The sequence below is a fragment of the Amblyomma americanum genome, chromosome 7, assembly GCF_052857255.1.
Source record: "Amblyomma americanum isolate KBUSLIRL-KWMA chromosome 7, ASM5285725v1, whole genome shotgun sequence".
NCBI lineage: Eukaryota > Metazoa > Arthropoda > Arachnida > Ixodida > Ixodidae > Amblyomma > Amblyomma americanum.
Genome location: NC_135503.1, coordinates 148,807,531 through 148,826,300, shown reverse-complemented (window position 1 = coordinate 148,826,300; position 18,770 = coordinate 148,807,531). Strand labels below are relative to the sequence as shown.

Below are 18,770 nucleotides of genomic sequence, written 5' to 3'. Positions count from 1 at the left end.
AAGAATTTTTGGTAAGGCTTAAAGGAGGTTTTGTTTTTGCAGTGCGTTTGCCGTTGCTGAAAAAATAAATCAGAAATAACACGTCTACCAAGGGAGAAGTACACTCGCCTGATCGTGGCTTCGAATAGCACCGGATAGCTGAGGATCGCAGCCTCTAAACCAGAATATCAAGGCCAGTGCCATGATGAGGTTCACCACATAGGCAACGACCAGAAGAATAGTCCCCATCAGAACTGTTCTGCAAGTGAAGCAGTGCACGATGCACTCAAGGCTCATGACCCTAATAATCTTCTATATAGAGATGCCAAGTTTTTGCTAAGGATATATTTTCCCTGTAACCATGCTGACAGAAAGCGTAAAAATAACTGAGAAACTCTATGCCACTGTATGCAGTATCACTCGGACCATCACGAACTTGGCTCGAAAAATGCCGTCCTTTCGGCGGCAATACTAACCTCACTGGCATGATTTATTGGTGCCACTGCATTGTAGTATCTCTTGAGGTTTCATGCATGTTACGACGGAGGATAGCAGCGGTCAAAACATTGCAGAATTGTTTACCGTTTTTTTCTTTCCAGGAAATACTCATCTCTGGCTCCTCGAATCAAATTTATTTCACATTTTTTTTAGAAAAAAAAAATATTTTTTTTTCTTCTAGAAGGCTAAGCGTTAAATACGAACCTTTCTCTGCATAATGGACATGTTAAAGCAGGTAAGCATACTTTACTGTCTGAAGCCAACAGAGGGAAACTGTAGATTCGCAAATATTTTAGCGAATAATTCCTACATTTGCAATCCAAAAATTAAGGACATGCTCGTCTTCATGAAAACATTTTCATGAAACCGACAAGTTTTCTTGGCTATTTTTGCTGCCGCAAAAAACGTCAAAGGACGAACAGCGTTGCACTTGACGGAATAATTGTAGCTTGTAATATTTTCAAACTCCACGAAGCTTTTCTGCTTGCACTGCCTCGGCAGGTATTGAGAAGGACATTAAATCGGGCCATTTTTTATTGTGTTCAGTTCACTTTAAAAACTATGGGGACACTATTGACATTAAGTGTGGGGAATGTGATGCCATTAGAATCAGCGAATTCTATTACAGGCAACAACGCCGAGTTCTTTCAGAGAGGAGGCTTCTGTTGGCGGTGATGCAGGTGGAGAAAGAGGAAGAGAGGCGGTGATGGTTGGGGGAGGGGTTCAACATGTGACGCAAAGGCTGTCTCAACAAATCAGCACATTTGATCACAGACCTCAACGCGCGGTTGTTCCCGAATTTTACGGCAGCCGTACCCAACCCACCGTTTTTTTTTAAAAAATATTCCTGGTGTCGTTTATGAGGTTTAAATGCCCAAAGCGGCTCAGGCTATGAGAAACGCCATAGTGAAGGGCTCTGGAAAATGTCGACAATCTGGTGTTCTTCAACATGCACTGCCATCACAAAGTGCAGGGGCCTCTAGCATTTCTCCTGCTTCGGAATGCAACCGCACCGTATGACAAGCCATAAGGTCGGTTTGTTTTCCTTTTCTCACGAGGTTGGACAGCCGGAAGAACCGGATTTCCAAGGAACTCCGTGATGCTCTGAATCGGGTTTGTCCCGTGATGAGGCATGCAATCTCTCCCAGTAAAAGCGGTTAGAGGTACAAGAGAGCAGCAGTTCAGAATTAGCAGCGAGGTGCTGGATGTGGTAAAGGAATACGTCTACTTAGGACAGGTAGTGACCGCTGATCGGGATCAAGAGAAGGAAATAACTAGAAGAATAAGAATGGGGTGGAGCTCATATGGCAGAGTCTCTCAGACCATGAATGGCAGTTCATGAATATCCTCTTAGAGAAAATTATACAACATCGGTATCTTACCGGTACGCATCTATGGGACAGAAATATGGAGATTAACGAAAAGAGTTCAACTTAAGGTACAGTTGAACTATGGAAAAAAATAATCGGTGTAACGGTAATGCACCGGAAGCGGGCAGAGTCGGTGAGGGATCAAAAGCGGGTTAATGGCATCCTAGTCAAAATCAAGAGGAAGAAATTGGCTTGGGCAGGGCATGTAATTTTACTATATTAGTCACCGTATACTGATTGAAAAGTTGGAGTGTTATGGTATTCGCGGTGTAGCCCTTCAGTTAATTTCATCCTACCTTGAACACCGATCACAATGTGTTGTGATAACAGGGCATTCTTCCACCGTAAAACCGGTTAAACTAGGCGTTCCGCAAGGAAGCATTCTAGGTCCTTTTCTATTTGTTTTATATATAAATGACATAGTAAACACTGACCGAACGGCCAAGTACATAATTTATGCAGACGATACAAGTTTATTCTTTTCCGGCTCTTCCGGTGCAGATTTGTCCCGTCGTGCTAATCGTGCACTTCGTATAGTTAGCACCTGGGCAGCAAAAAATGGGTTGAAGTTAAATATTGGAAAAACCAAGGCTGTTATGTTTCATCCAAAAAATTAACTTTATGTACTACCACCAATTCTAATTGAGGGTATAGAGATAGAGGTTGTGCAGAGTTTCAAGTCGCTCGGTGTTATTTTTTCTGCAAATTTGTCCTGGGATCAGCACATAAATGACCTCATCAAAAAACTTTCGAAAACTGTTGGTCTCACGCGGCGTCATTGTTTTACTTTTCCAAGAGCAGTTAATATTCTGCTTTGCAACTCTTTATTCTCATCCACGCTCAACTACGGCGCACTTGTATGGGGAACCACAAGCAAAAATAATATTAATGATCTTCACTTGCTACAGAAACGTGCCATCCGCATAATTTGTAAAGCACCCTATTTAAGCCATACGAAGGACATGTACAGGCAGCTGAACATTGTTAGTGTAGAATCTATGTACACCTATAGACTGTCTAAACAATATAAATTAGAAGAATCTAAAAATATAAATGCATTCAAATTGCTGGCCGGACTGGAAAAGCACACTCCTACCTACCCAACGCGCAAGCCCGAACAATGGAATATGAGTAAATGCAATACGGGTTATAGAAATCAAATGTTGAAATTCCAACTGCCGACAATGCTAAATAATTTCTTGAAGGACAAGAACACAGATATACAATCTATTTCATTGAAAAACCTACGAAAGAAATTTGTATGGAATTAGAATGTGAACATGTTTTTCTTATTCTTTGGAACCATTTGTTTTTTTTTTGCATTTACTTCTGTATCTCTACCTTTTACCAGATATATTTCAACTATCTTATACGGGAGTCTAGGTTTGTGCACGCTTCTATATGTTATGTAATAATTTCATTACCTGTATGTCTTATTGATGTATGCACAACTTGGACTGGCGTATGTTTCACTGTCACTTATTAGTCTGCTTTATGCACTTATATATATTTTTTTTATTACTGCAGCAGTAGCTGCAGATTGCGTTCCCAAAATCCAAATGCTGTGTTTTCTTTTCTCTTTTTTTTCCTCTTTATATTTTTACCATGCGCTGCCTCTGTTTGCCATGTATTGAGGTGCGGGCCTAGTCAAGCCTATGTCAGGCTTTTTGTCTGTACTCCAAACATCCTTGAGATGTTGAATAAAGATTGTATTGTATTGCATTGTAAGGCAAGATAACCGCTGGTGCTTTTAAGGGTAATAGAGTAGATTACAAGAGAAGGCAAGCGTAGCAGTAAGTGGCAGAAAGCAAGGTGGGCGAATGAAATCAAGAAGTTTGCGGACACGGTGGGCGCAGCTGTCAAACGATACGCTTAATTGGAGAGACATGGCAGGGCCTCTTCTTATGCAGTGGGTGTTGTCAGAAAAGAGATGATGATGATGGTGCGTAGACAGTTTAAAACCACTTAGTTATTGTTGTGTTATGTTGGGTTTAATAGCGTAAGCTATCACGCGCCAAGTTCAAGGTGTAAGAAATTGTTTTTTTGCACATTTTTACAAAGATAAAATAAATGTGGCGGTGTAGAAAGCTTAAAATGTTATTTCTTCTACCTAGTATTCAGAGCGAGAACAAGATTTATAAATGGCTAACATTAAATGTTTGAAAGGAGGTCGGGTAACCTCATCAGCCCTCCTTGGCTGGGCAAGGACTGGATGCCACAAAACAAATAAATAAAAAAAAAAACCTCAGCCGTTTTCTAAGGAGTGAAAAAATTGTTGAGGTGTGCTAAAATTCAACCAGACCAGTGGGTAAAAGACCAAAAAACTTTAGATTGTCTTCAAAAATCTGGTTTCTTTACCAAAACTAAAAACAGATGTTATGTCAGTAATGGGATCATCTCCCAAAAGCAGTGCAGGATGAAAACGAACGTATTCGTTATAAAATTGAGTAAAATACTTTTTCTTTAGTTTTTCAAGTTTCGCACAAGTGAATAAAATGCGGTTAATCATAACTTCATCTCCGCATTTTTCGCAAACAGGTTGATCATGGTTTGTCTGTAAGAAATTGTGCGTTAGGTGCGTGTGTTCTACAAGAAGGCAGCACATAATCACTTTTTTAAAAGGTTCCTGGTGAGTGCTGGACTTCCATCTACTTACAACTGGTTTTATTACAGTGTGTAGTTTGCTTTTTACTTCATTATTTCACGCGGACTGCCATTTCTGTCTTATGCTACGATGTATAAAGTTAATGTAATTTTTTAATGGAATATTTAGTTTCTTCTCTTGCTGATAACAAGCATGAGCAGCGCATCAGTCTGCTCTCTCGTTGCCTTTAATTCCGACATGACTTGGTAACCAGCAGAGTTTTAGGTTTTGTCCTTTAGCTGTGGCTATTACTATGTTGTGTATGATATCACCAAGTATAGGAGTGACTGCATTTCTAGAGTGAAGGGCTGTAAGTAAACCTAGCGAGTCGGTGCAAATAATACTGCTTTTGAGATTCAACTTTACAATTTGTTCAATGGCTACATAGACGGCGTAACATTCGGCAGTGAAGATTGATGCACACTGTGGATGCCGTACTATATGATTGCAATTCCCTTGTACCAGTGCACTTCTAACGCGTAAACATCAGTTTTTGAGCCATCTGTATAAAAAGTTGTGCAAGTACTGTATTTCTCGTCGAGTGCAAAAAATTATTGTATTGTATGCTGTTGTGGAGTTTGTTTCTTGCTGAAATGCGTAAGAATAAAATCACAGATTTCAGGGAAATTTTACCATGGCAGCAGTAGATCTCGTCTTACAGCCATTCTAGGCAATATGTCTAGTACGCCGATATTTTGGCACATTTCTTCAAAACGCAAGAGCAGTAGCCTGCTACTTTGCGGTTTGTTGTTAAAAAGTATTCTGGATGGGCACCTTGTGACTAGTTGGTGACAGATGCGTGGATGAATGGATCTTTAGAGTGCAGGAACGCGATAAAATGGTTCATCTGTCTAAAACTGACGGTTCGTTCGGGTCTGTATGCAGACTGTTTATGGGCGACGTCCTGTATGGACCAGAGAAAAGGCGCAAACCTAAATTATCTACCAGGTCCAGTCGTTTAAGATACGATGGTCTCGCTGAGACATAAACTACACATTCATAATCTAAGTTTACAGAGCGATAAATTTGCAGAAAACATGTCCTATCGGAAGCCCACTGTTTTCGGGAAAGTACTTTGAGTATGCTCAGGGATCGAGAGGTTTTCTTTTACAATTCTTCATTATGAGGCAGGGAAGTGAGCTTTTGCAAAATGTTATGCCTAGAAATTTATGTTCATTTTTCACAGGTAACCATACTTCGTCCAGTGTAGGGTGGGATCTGTATGTATGCCCCGTTTGAGTGAGAAAAGAATTGCCAGCGATGTCTGTGTTTAAAACCGGAAACCATTTCTGTCCGCCCATGTTGCAGTTTATTTATTGTTAATTGTAGTTGTCTTTCACATGTTGATACATTGCAGGATATACAAGCTATTTGAAGGTCGTCTACATAGACTGAGTACATAATGAATCTTTGGTTTATTTTACTAAGAGAGTTCATTTTTACAACAAAGAGAGTTGTGCTTAAAATACAGTCCTGAGGCGCTCCATTTTCCTGGATGAAATTCCTCTAAAGGGTTGAACCTAGGCGCAAATGAAGTGAAAGGTTTGATAAGAAGTCTTTTAAGCAATTCAACATTCTGCCTCGGATGCCCTGCTTGGCAAGGTCTTGAAGAATCCCGAGCAACCAGGTTGTATTGTATGCCCTTTCTAAATAAAAAAATACAGCAAGACAGTGTTGCTTATGAAAGAAAGCTTCTCGAACAGTATTTTCAAGACGGACTGTATGATCTGTCGTGCAGCATCCGTTTCTTTAAAACCACACTGATGGGCATCAAGAAGTTCACAGGATTTAAGGACAAAAGTTATTCTTGTATTTAGAACACTTTAAAAGGATTTTGCGAGGCAGCTGGTAAGGGCTATGAGCCTATAACTGCTAGGAGATGTTGGTGGTGTCCCGTTTCTACGAAATGGTACAATATTTGCCTCCTTACAGGCTTCGGGCATTTTCCACGATACCCATACTTTGTTAAAGAATCTTAAAGTGCTTCTACAGCAAGCTGGGAAAAATTGGTCAGCATTTCACAGTGTATTTGGTCGAGTCCTGGAGCGGTTTTCTGGCCGAAAGACGGTACTCTAGTGATTTTCTGAAGGGTAATTAATCTACTGTATTTTTGGTTAGCACCGCAACTCGTTGAAAGTCTGTTTTTCGGCCAAATTTTTTATTTTGGAAATGAGTGGGTATGTTTTTACGGACTAGACAATGCAGCGAAGTGCTCCCCTAATATGTCTGCTGGTTGCCTTATATTTGTTTGTGCACCAGGTGTTGTCAAAAGCGGAATAATGTACGGTGAGATGTTGCCATTTAAGTTTCGAACCGGTTCCCACATTTTTTTATGTGATTTCACTCTTTATGGATGGCACATAGCACTGCCATGATGCTTTCTCGGAACTACGACGGACGTACTGAGCTGTAGCTCTAGTCTTTTTGAAATTTACTGGGTTCCCGTGTGTGGGTACCGGCAAAAAATTCCCCAAGATCTATTCTTTCGCTTTTTGCATCCTTGCAGTATTGCGCCCACCACAATTTGTGATTTTGCCGTTCCATTCCCGAAGACTTAGGAATAGCCAAGTGTGCGACAGCTAAGATACAATCAGTGAACGTTTCATTTATTTAATTGATTTCAATATTTTCTAAAACTATTTTTTCTAAACTGGCTTGAGGTCTAAAAAGTTGCCAGTCAGCTAAAGGAAGCTTCCAGCGGCACGGTTTTGATCAAATAACTGTTGCCGAGGAGGACAGAATTATTATTACACGGTGATGATCACTTCGTATGGATTATCTGAAACCCTGCAATTAAAATCACATAAAAGAGATGAACTAAAAGATAAATCTAAAACACTCATTTTCTCTAAAGTTGGGGACCAGTATGTGGGTTTACCCGAGTTAAGTTGACAGACATTAGTGATTACAATAAAATCCTCTATAAGCTGCCCTCTAGCATCAGTTTTCTTGCTTCCCTAAAAACAAGAATGTGCATTAAATTCTCCACTTACCAGGTATGGCTGTAGTAGACGCTCTAAAAGAACTAAGTCACCTTCAGCTGTGGCTCAATATATCCAGAGCAGACTGTTATGGTTTTGTGTGCAAGCAGAGTGGCTACTACAGCTTCGTCTTGTTTTTAGTTTTATCTCAGGAGGCAAGATATCATTTTTCACTATAATGGCCACACCTCCTGACAGTCTGCTCTCCTGTTCTCGGTCGCGGCGGAAAACAGCATAATTCGTGAGGAAATTCTTTTTTTAGGCTATTATTTGTCTCTTGCAGACAAAGCGACAGGAGTGTGTGCACCAAGGATATATTTTATGTCGCTGTAGTTGTTCACAAGTCCTGAACAGTTCCATTGAATCATGAAAGTCATCTTAATTTTGTTTTTCTATGGAATGAAAAACTAGATCAAATTGTCTACGGCCCCGAGACTCGGAGCCTGTCTTTTTTTTGACCGATCCAGACAACTGCGCTGACCACCCGACGTGGACGGCACGGGGCTGCTCTGGGTCGTCTCCATCGCCTCTAAAGGAGCGCTGGACGACCGTGCAGAAGGCACGTGCATTTTAGACTTAGACCTCGACCTGTGGGAAGAGGTCTTCGGGGCTACCGACACAGGGGTCTGCGAGGCCTCCTTTTGGGATGGCGTAGTAGTGTTAGCTACTCCACCAAGGGGCGTGGATGGCCCCGCCACAGGAACTTTGCCAGCCTGGGCAGGTCCCGAAGCCTGTTGTGGTGTGCCGCGCCCACGGACCACATCAGCGAAGTTTGTTTTTGCGGTCAAGGCGAATGTGCTTGTTTGTGCCCATCGCCTTCTTGTTTCGTTGAAAGAAATGTTTTCAGTATGAGGATCCATAGCGCACAAAATTCAAGGGACACAAGTACGCTGAACTTCCACTAAACGATCTTTATTGGGCGTTGACAGCCTTATAATGATCACGTATGGTACAGGTATAGACTACTAACAGCGATTATCTTTTCAAGGATGATGTGTCAAGGAATGCGATCAAAAAGCACAATAAAAACCACCAATCAAGGAGCAAGTTTCACACTATCGCCAGCTGCCTTGAGTCTAAGGAATCTAAGTCTTTTTCTTTATAATCACACCGAAGGGTCATTGACACAATTTTCTAATACCTTTTTTTCTATCTCCGCAGCTCGAATTATCTCCCTCGTTTTCTGATCGTTATGTTTTTGTAACACTTAACACTCCTAGAACTTAAGCGTGTACTTGTGGCCCCGGCAGTGACGAGCCAAATTACCTGGCCCCTCATCTCTAACATTTATGCGGTGCTTGCTGAGTCGCTTATTCAGGCACCGGCCTGTCTGCCCGATATAGAACTTGCCACATGAAAGCGGCAACCTGTATATAACGTTATCGGTGAAAGTTACAAAGGGGTTCTGATGCCGTACAGAGCAGGCTTTCCTAGCCTGCTTGTCTCGACATGTGTTCTTACACATGGGGGAAAATTTTTCTTGGGCTGACATGGAAATGTTTACTCCAATTTTCTATCCAATCTTTTTGAGGCCATGGGAAAGCCTGCGAATATAAGGCATTACTTCAATTTCGTTGGGATCTTCTCCTCTATCTGTCAACCTTGCGTTTTTGCTTTGTCTGCGCATGCTTTCTGTTACTGCTACTACTAGGTACCTCGGGTAACCCGCTTCCTGAAGGCGGTCAACCTGATTGCTGAAACTGGTTGTCATTAGGCAGGTCCACGACTTATTGACTGCATTAGACAAGCATGTTTTTACTACTTCTTTCTTAACCAACTACGTATGTGCCGAGGTAAACGGTAAGAGAGCCTTATTCCCTCTAGGCTCATACATCCAGCGAACTCGACACGAGGGCATGATCCTGTCGAGGGTATGATTTCTTTTGTTGGTTTAAAATTAGTTTCTTCGGGTGCACAGCATACGGGTGCCGCAGCGTTCCGCCTCCATCGAAACGCTGCCGCCGTGGTCGGGATCGAACACGGGTACTCCGGTTCAGTACAGGGCAGCCGGCTAGGCGAACCAGCAAACGGGACTGGCAGCTGCGACTGCCTTCTCCGTTTTAATGCCGCCAGGAACGCAAGCTTCCACCTGCATTCCCTGGTGGAATATAACATGCATCTGCCGTGCGTCGGGCTTGTTCATGACGACGCCGAGTGAAGTGGCCGAGGCGGGAGCATCTAGCGATGAATACCACGAGTGTGGTGCATTTTCTCTGTGACCCCGGCTTGAAGGAGGGCTAAGAGACTTTCGGCGCACGTGGCGGGTCTTATTTGAAATCGGGTTAATTCGGGCACGTAACTACATTCTTTATATCTCCAACCAAAACGCGATTTAGAAAGCTTAAAAATTCGACTCCCCTGAGCTGTTGAATATATTCACAACCACAATTTAATTTTCTGCCCTAAAAGCAAACAATAAAAGTTAAGTATAGGTAAGAATAGTTACTATTCAACTTTTAACTGCTTGATACTGCGAACATTATGTCCTCCATGTCTCACTACCCACCTGTGCAGACAGCATTCGCATATCGTTTACGGTGTTTGAATTAAATATCTGCACAGAATAAAGGAAAAAACCAAATCTCAGCACGCATACGAACGTTGCGCTCGCTGCACGTGCTTCCAGAAATATTCACAAATATTTTATGAGCAAAGCCAAAGGCTGTACACTGCACGTAATGCTGGCCTAATAGACAGCCGTGGTCTGCTATTCTTTCGCATTTCGCATCCATCGAAATGCGACAGCCGCGAGCGGGATCGAACCCGCGTTTTGGGGTGAGGAGCCCAGCTCCACAACCACTGAGCCACCTCCGTGTACCCGGAGCTAAGAATGTGGCCAGGTAATTGTGCATTACGAAACTATGAGGCATGGAGTCCTGGCTCACTAGGAAGAACAGGGGTATGATTGCACGAAAAAAAGTGGAACATTAGGAGCAAAGTTCAACAGTTTATTACTGGCGTTTCTTTTAAATCGAAACCCTTTAATAGTTAATACTTGCGGCCATGACCTTGTCCGGTCTCATTCATGTCACACCTATGACGTCATCAGCGGTGTTGTATTAAAGCGTAAAAATTTAATTGCTTATCGTTGCACAATACCACAGACTCTATCCCGGAACATACCCGACAAATATTGGAAGGTCTGCCGCACTGCTTCGCCCCTTGGTCTTCGCCCCTTGGTCAACCATTTCCAACAGGAGGGCCTCAGCCTTCTGCAAGCAGATAAGGAAGGTGGGTTCGTGGTTTTGCCTTCTTCACTTTTTAAGACAAAAGCCACCGAGGCTATCGAGAAGAACTTCAGGAATTCAGACTTAAAACCACGAAAGGCTAAGGCTCTGGCATTGGGGCTATTAAATCGGCTGAATTTGCGTCGCCTTGAAGAAGAAGTTCGGAAGAGTGATCAAGACGTCCTGCGGGTGTTCTTCAGCGCTAAAACTCATAAGCCTGGTTATCCGTTCAGGGCCATCGTTACAGAAGAAGGCTCCTGGCAAAAAGTGGTCTCCAACTACCTCAAGGTTTCCTTCGATGGTCTGGTGCCGACGGATCCCTTTAGGGTGAAGAGCTCACTGAACCTGGTGGAGTGCCTCTGTTCCGGTTTTCCCGGTGCCAATGCAGCCTTCTCTTTGGACATTGAGGACTTGTTTTACTCTGTTCCGCATGATGAACTCTTTTGTGCTGTACGCGAATTAATTGAAAAAACGGGGACAATTTCCTTCCAGAACAAGTGTGGCATATCTCTGGAATCTTTCCTTGAGCTGTTGAAGGTGTATTTAAATTCGACAATTGTTCAATATGACAGCAAGTACGTGGTGCAAAACCGAGGTATCTGCATTGGCTCGTGTGTAGCGCCATTTCTGTGCGAAATTTTTTTAGCAAAAATTGACTCGATTCTACAGGATTCCATTCAAGACACACGTGTTATTAGGGTTTTCAGATATGTGGACGATTTTCTAGTCATTTTAAAATTAAACGAAACTGACAAGCTCACTCTTGTGGCAGACCAGCTTTTAAATGTTTTTAGCGCATGCTCTAACAACTTGGCTTTTACCAAAGAGATTCCATCTGACAAGACCATTAGGTTCCTTGATTTAGAATTGACTTTTTTACCCGATGGGCACGTGTGTTGGAAATATTCGCCCAGGACTAAAAAGTCGCTTTTGCCATATGAATCGGCGCATTCGAAGCTGGTGAAGCGCAGCATCGCAAATTTGTGTTTTTCGAACGCTCTCAAGAAAAGTTGCCCACATGTCATGCAGCAAAGTCTGGCCGAGCAGGTCGCGTGGTTGTCAGATTCTGGGTTTCCCTCGTCGGTTTTGCTTGCAGTGGCTGAATCACTGGGGAATAAGATGAAGAAACTGTCGGCTATGTCTGCTAGTCCATCGCAAGAGAACAGGAAGAAGATTGAAGTGCTTCCTTACTGCCACAAGACATCGCATGGTCTAAAAAAAGTGGCACAAAAATTCGGTGTCACTGCGGTTTTTTCTGCCCCCCGGAAACTATCTGGTTTGTGCGCCCGTATGTCTGGTGGTCCGCAGAAAAAGGGGACCTGTAAAACCAAGCACCAGACGAGGTTCACTTCGTGTGAAGTAGGGGTGGTATATTGCATCCCATTGTCCTGTGGGAAAACCTACATCGGGCAAACCGGAGGGTGCATCAATGAACGTCTGAGGCAGCACCGAACAACGTTCAATTCAGGCACTGGCAGCAATTTAGCCTTGAATGTTAAGGTATGCGAGGGATGTTCTCCTTTGCTTCACCGCACGAGCATTATCGGTCGGGGGAGAACAAGACGAGAGCGTGAAATTCTTGAAGCGTTTCTAATCAGGAAAAACAAGGAAAAGTGTGTCAGCGATCCCTCGGTTTTTATCACGGATAAAGAATATAACTTTCTTTTATCTTAATACAGTTGTTCCCTTCATCCAGAGTGTGCGCTTGCGCAGGGAATCCTTTAAATGTGGTGGTTTTTTTCGAAATAAATCAGTTGCAAGTCCAGCGGTGTGGTGTGTGTACCTCCTTTTCTTGTCCTGCGTCTGTGTTCCGCTGGTTCCACCCTGACAACATTATGAACCAACTAGCCCAGCAATTTACGCTCCTGAGCTATAGAAACTTTACCCCATATTCTCTGGGACTGCAGCAAAAACCCTGACGGTGCTAACTCCAGAACCCTCCCGCCGCGGTGGGCCGCTGCCTTGCGCAGTCCAGCCTCGGTGACCAACTCTGGGCCGTCCAGCAGGCCTGCGAGGCGACGGCGAGGAACCACCTCGAAGTCCCCACGTGGGATACCTAAAGCCCCGTCGGCGAAAGTTCTGCAGGACTTTGAAATAAAATTGTTACTAACCAACCAATTTGGAGCAAAGTTCAACCGTTTATTAGTGTCGTTTCTTTTAAATCGAAACCCTTTAATAGCTCATACTTGCGGTCATGACCTTGTCCGGTCTCATTCATGTCACACCTATGACTTCATCAGCGGTGTATTATTAAAGCGAAATAATTAAGTTGCTTATCATTGTCCGTCCGTCTGTGAAAACTGTCACACTATAGCTGTGAATCAAATGACGTCAACTCGATAAGAAAAAAATTTCTGTGCAAGGCAGGATTTGAACCACCAACATTCCATTCCGTGGCCGAGAGTGTCAATGACTACGATACTTCCTGCTAACGAATACGTAGTCCTTCTTGGTCTAGGCAACATTATTTTTCGTTCTTTTTTCTCTGCCCATACGAATATGTCTCGCAAGACGGTGCGGACAGGGCAATTGTTTTTTCTTTAGCGCAATATAACCTTTGTCTAGCGTAAACCCGTTATACTTAATAGCACGGGAAGGGACACACTATTTTTGCTTCTTTTTACAGACCCACAATAATTTTTGCCTTTCGTAAGGACGCTGCAGAGTGTTTGCGGACAGGCTTCGAATCAGACGGATGCCTCCCAAACGCCCTCCGGTCTCTCCAGCATTTAAGATTCACCAACAATTCTGTATTAATCAACATCTTAACCACACATCATCGACACCAGCAGCATCGCGGTAAAGGCTTTCGGCTCACCAAACTCTAGGTCAACACACTGCCCCCCCCTGAATTTTTTCTTGTGCATTCAATTCTACAAAAATAAGAACAGCGGCTCTTCGATGTAGAATTATGCAGTGCGGCGACATTTTGCGCGATTGTACACAACTTTTCCCTAAGTGCTCTGCTTGCAGTGAACATTCCACAAAGCTGCACAAAGCCTCGACACCGCTTTCTGAGGCTCCGAGACCTGTATGGCTCCTATTCCCGTGTGAGGTCACCACCGTTGGCACAACGCGTTGACAGCGGTGGCCAAGGAGTGAAGCAATGTTTCGCGAGTTTTTCCCTGAATCAGACAAGTGTGATCCATACTAAACGATGTTGACAGGACCGTTAATTTTTTTATTATAAGTCACGACACTCGAGCACCATGCGCTGAAGAACGTTAAAAACCTGTTGAAACAGCGTGGTAAAATGCGCACCTCGAAGATATGTCTGGTATTCAAAACAATGTGCCTCACGCTGGCCAAGGATCTTGCTGCGCAGAGTACAGAATATGACTCTTTGAGGGTGAGGGGAGGCAAATATGTTTTTATCTACGCGCTTTTATCACCTAGTGCTAAAGCGGTAACAGCTGAAGGGCAAGCTATCATTCTTGGATTTAGGGCAAGCCTTTATCCTGAAGGCTTGCTCCTGAAATTCTAGCGCTACAAGCACAAGCGGCCCCGAAGATGGTGGTCTTACTAGAGCGTACCGAAGAATCGCACGCATTTCTCATAATACTTTTCTCAATCATATTGCTCTTGGTGCCAGTAGGTGAGATCTCACTCCTGACATGTGCTGTAGCGTATCGCGATAAAGGTTATCGCGATGTCTCCTCGTGGCTTTTCGCGTTCACCATGCGTTGCTGCGCATCCGCCGGCAGCTCATGAAATGTACTTAACCTCGTGCAGATGTCATGCAAGGCGGTTGTTGGTTCGATGCTGACAGTGAGCACCTCATAATAGAGCTTCCTATTCCATGGCCGGCGTCTGGTTACAACATAAAAGTAGAAAATCCGAGGTTGAGGCCGGGGATCTATTTCTGTTTCAATAAACTAAAATACCAGCAACCGCAATGAGATCGCTAGTGGACTAGACGCTTTCTTACAGTTTTGCCCTCAAACTAATTCACTTTATAATCGGGGAAGCCGTACGCAATTCCCGGCTCTCACGCGCGGCACTGCCGCCTGCTCTCGAATTATCCTACTTCCTCAAACACCGCATCCGCGCATAAGGATACTTGTTTCGACAGTTTGCTGTTGTCCTGTTGGTCTGAGTGCATAAGTACAGCACACCTCATACCTTTCCGACAGACCACTTCTCTTTAGGACGCAGTGTTCGCTACACGAGACTGAGTGTGCGGTGTACACATCTAGCGACGTGGTCAGCCTTCATTCCTACCTCGGTCAGTTCACATTTCGTTATCCAGGTGAGCTCTGAAGTGCGCGCAACTGTCGCGTGACGCGCGGTCACAAAAATGGGTCAAAATTCGATGGGCGAGTCGTGGAATAGGTTTCTGCATTTAAAGTACCGGGACGTGACGACATACGGGGAGAGCTATGTCGAAATTCAATTTTAGATAGCCAAGCACTGTATATGTACCAGCAGAAACAAATCGAGAAAAAAATTTTGTCTCTCGCGCCGTGAATAGTGGATGCAAGCATGAACTGCACTGCAGAGAAGGCTAATGCCGCCTCGGATGGCTCATACACGGCGGTAGCCCTACTCCATGCAGCACAGCGCGCCGGCTTCCTTCGCCGCTTTTGCTATTTGCCTATCCTGGTGACCAGCGCCACCTGAGTGCATAAGAAGCGGTTATTTTTATAACTTTCATCACTTATTCTTGATCCGCACGTCCATGATTGCATTTGTGAAGTACAGACTAACGGACAGCAATTTGTTTATGCTAATAATACTGCTTCTTGCATATCCTCTGAGCTTGCAGGTGTGCCTCAGGGCACCGTTCTCAGTCTCTTGCTCTTTCCAATATGCATAAATGATATCACCTCAATCACTTCATTTAACATTCGCTTATTTGCTGACGATTGTGTTAATTATCACCCTATTAACAGTAATGCCAATTTCTTTGCCCCAAAACTGAACGTTTACTATTGTTATATTGGTGTAAAACCTGTATAAAGTGTTTAAATGTAAATAAAACATCGTGAATTTCCTCTCACAGGCGACACTTTTATCCAGTGGCTGGAAGTGTACGATGCCGCGCCGTTATTTCTCCCATATCATCATGTAAGTACTCAGGAATTAGCATATTCCATGATATTTCGTGGTCCATACATATTGCAGCGATTACCGACAAAGCTAATTGTGTCCTGTCTTACTTACGACGTAGATTCCCATTAGCTTTTTTTCTGTTAAATCTCTCGCCTGTAGAACGTTTCTTCGTCCTCAGATGTAGTATGCATGCGCAGTTTTGGACCCTGACATTTAATATTTTACTAAAACACTTGAACCGGTTCAATACCGCGCATCCAGATTCATCCACTAAGGTTGCTCATATCGTTTTAGTATCGCTGCCGTGAAACATAAAGTATAATCTACATGGCCTCAATGTACGGCGCAAAACCTACAGACTAAACCTCCTTCACAGATTTCATCACTTATCCCTCGCTCATTTTGAATCAGCTCATCACGCCTCCCTTCGTACCAGTTGCACTAAAGCCGTTTATCCACCTCGCGGACGTACTAGTGCGCAGCGGCATTCTTTCTTTGTTCAAACAGCAGTCGACTGGAATGGCCTGCGTGCCGAAGCCGCACTCCACACGAGCACTGTTCATTTTAATATCGCCTGAAAATGAACCCACTTTCAATCATTTCGGATAAAAATTTTGTATTGCATTGCATGTCTCCTCATATAATAAACTGATTAGGGGCTTTTGAGGAGTAAAATTATTAAGTAAACAAATAAGTTGCCCCTGCAAGGAGTACAATTATTAACTAAATAAATAAACTGCACATACATGCATTTCATGCTTTAAAACTGGGGAGCGCAAAGAACTCATGTGCTACTAGAGAGGAAACAACTGCGCACGCATAAACGAACAGGATATAACACAGAAATAAAAAGCCAAGGCCGCAGGCCTAGATGTAAATATCAATTCTTTTTACGCTCATGCACAAAGCGCTACACGGTTCCACACTGCTTTTCGGGCCATGGCGTGCCTGATAGAGCAAACTGTGTTCGTTCAAACGATTCGCACGAAGCGTGGGGCTACCCAGCCGAGAGACCGCTCTACTCCCCCCCCCCCCCCCCGTCTTAACAATTACCACCAAACCTTATGGCACCGCTTCCAGATAAGAACCATCCCTTCCCTTCTATTAGGTCCCGCTATGCCACAAAACCCTCACTAACAGCTCCTGCACCCTATGCAGCCATCCCGTGCACCGCCGCCCTCACCCACATCTTATTCCTGTGCCCGGCGGAGGCTCCCCCGCAGGGCCTGGAGCAGCTCACCACCTGGGAGCCCCCTGCTACGGTCTGAGAACCCGGCCCGCAAAAGACCGCCACTGACCAGTCTACCGACGTCATGGAGCGCCGGATCATTATTGCAGTGAGGCCCATGGGTCCAGCGTGCCCCGAACCACTCTGTCTGAATAAAAAAAATGGCTGGCGGCTTAGCATTGCTAAGCATTGAATTTTGTGCAAAGCACAGTTTTCTGCAAGTGGACCCCACTGCCACGTACCTGGAAGCGCGAATGAGGTGTCCATTGACCCAGGGATTCAGTTTTACGCCTTTTCTACCTCAGAATCAGCGGGGGCAACAACGTTATCAACATCAACGTCAGTGAACACAATGAACGCTGGCGCCCATTGCTCCGGTGCCGCGTTTTTGCCACAATGTTGTCAAGGCCTACACATGGAGAGCATATTTTTCTGTCACCACTGCCACGTAGCTCAAAGCGCGATTAAGATGTGTACTAACCCAGGGAGCCTTTCCTTTCCTTTCGTGGTTCTCTCAGAGACTTCACGTACACCTCCGAATTTGCGGGGTAAGAGGCGAATAGTGTTTTGGGCATGGCTGGATGTTGATTAAGACGACGACGTGCAATGTACAGCACGAGAGTGAGGCAGTTGAACACGAGGAGTGGTCGGTCGCTGTGATAGTAGAGTACTCTCGCGCAGTGGAAAGCGACGCTGAGCAGTTGGTGCCACCGCGTGTTCGAAACCCAGACGCGGCGATAATTATTTCTTTCTAGAGCTATCTGAGAGCATCTTTGAAATTTGCGGGGTAGGAGGAAAATAGCGCTTTCGCACAAAAAGGCTTTACTACTACTCGCGCTTTTCCCGTCGTCTCTTTTTGCGTCCGACTTCCTGCGCCTCTGAAAAAAGATGAGCTGTAGCTATGTATACAATCAACCACCTACGTTAAAAAACGTGATGTCACTTCTCCGCACCCTCGATGTCCGGCAATGAACTTCGTAAATTTGAACACCGTTAAAAATATTACCATTAAATTTCAATTCTCCTTTTTTAAAATAGAGAGAATGTTATTTTGTTCCCGTGGGCACAAGATTCCCCTTTGGAATGCGTTTTAGAAATAAGTAACTAAAGGTTTTAGGCAAGTGGCAACTTAATTTTTTATATCATTCCATCGTTTTTCCGACTGAATTATTCGTGTCACTCCAGAGCTCCTAAAAATGTTGCCTAAGGCGCAATCAACTACATTCAAAAACTTCAAATAAATCAAATCAAATCAAGTTTATTCCGCAAGAAAAAGTTACGAGGAGGGTAGCTAAGAGCTGTGAGAACAGATTAAGGAGTCGTGACCCCCTACGCAAGGGGCAGAATATGATGAGTGCAATTAAGGAAGCACAATATACCAGACGAATACATACATGAATTATGCTACATCGCTCGAGCAGAGAGTTTTATGACAAAGAAAATAGAAGTCAGTATATCACATCGTTATACAAACATTGCCCGCAGATTTTTTGCTTGTGTAATGGATATGCCATTGTTAGCTGCATTATTATGCGATTTAGAAGTGTGGGCAACAGAAATTTCAAAATCTGATGTTCATAACTTGTTCTGAATTTGGCGAGAGGCCACGTTTTAGGATGGCGTATATTATAAACAGGAAACTTTTTCGCTAGCCGTGATTGGCTTGTTATAGCATCATTATTTTTAACAAATCCAGTTAGTACATATTGTAACGAACTAGAAGACGGCACAGTGGGCAGTGGCGTAGCATGGAGTGCTCACGCTAAGCTCACCACCATTAAACCGTGCCAC

The 18,770-nt window shown here is 43.9% G+C and overlaps 1 pseudogene; it reads right to left on the bottom strand.

Annotated features, from left to right (window-relative positions):
- The window catches only part of LOC144098166 (sodium-coupled monocarboxylate transporter 2-like), a 111,210-nt pseudogene that overhangs the window by 57,506 nt on the left and 34,934 nt on the right, over window positions 1–18,770 (bottom strand).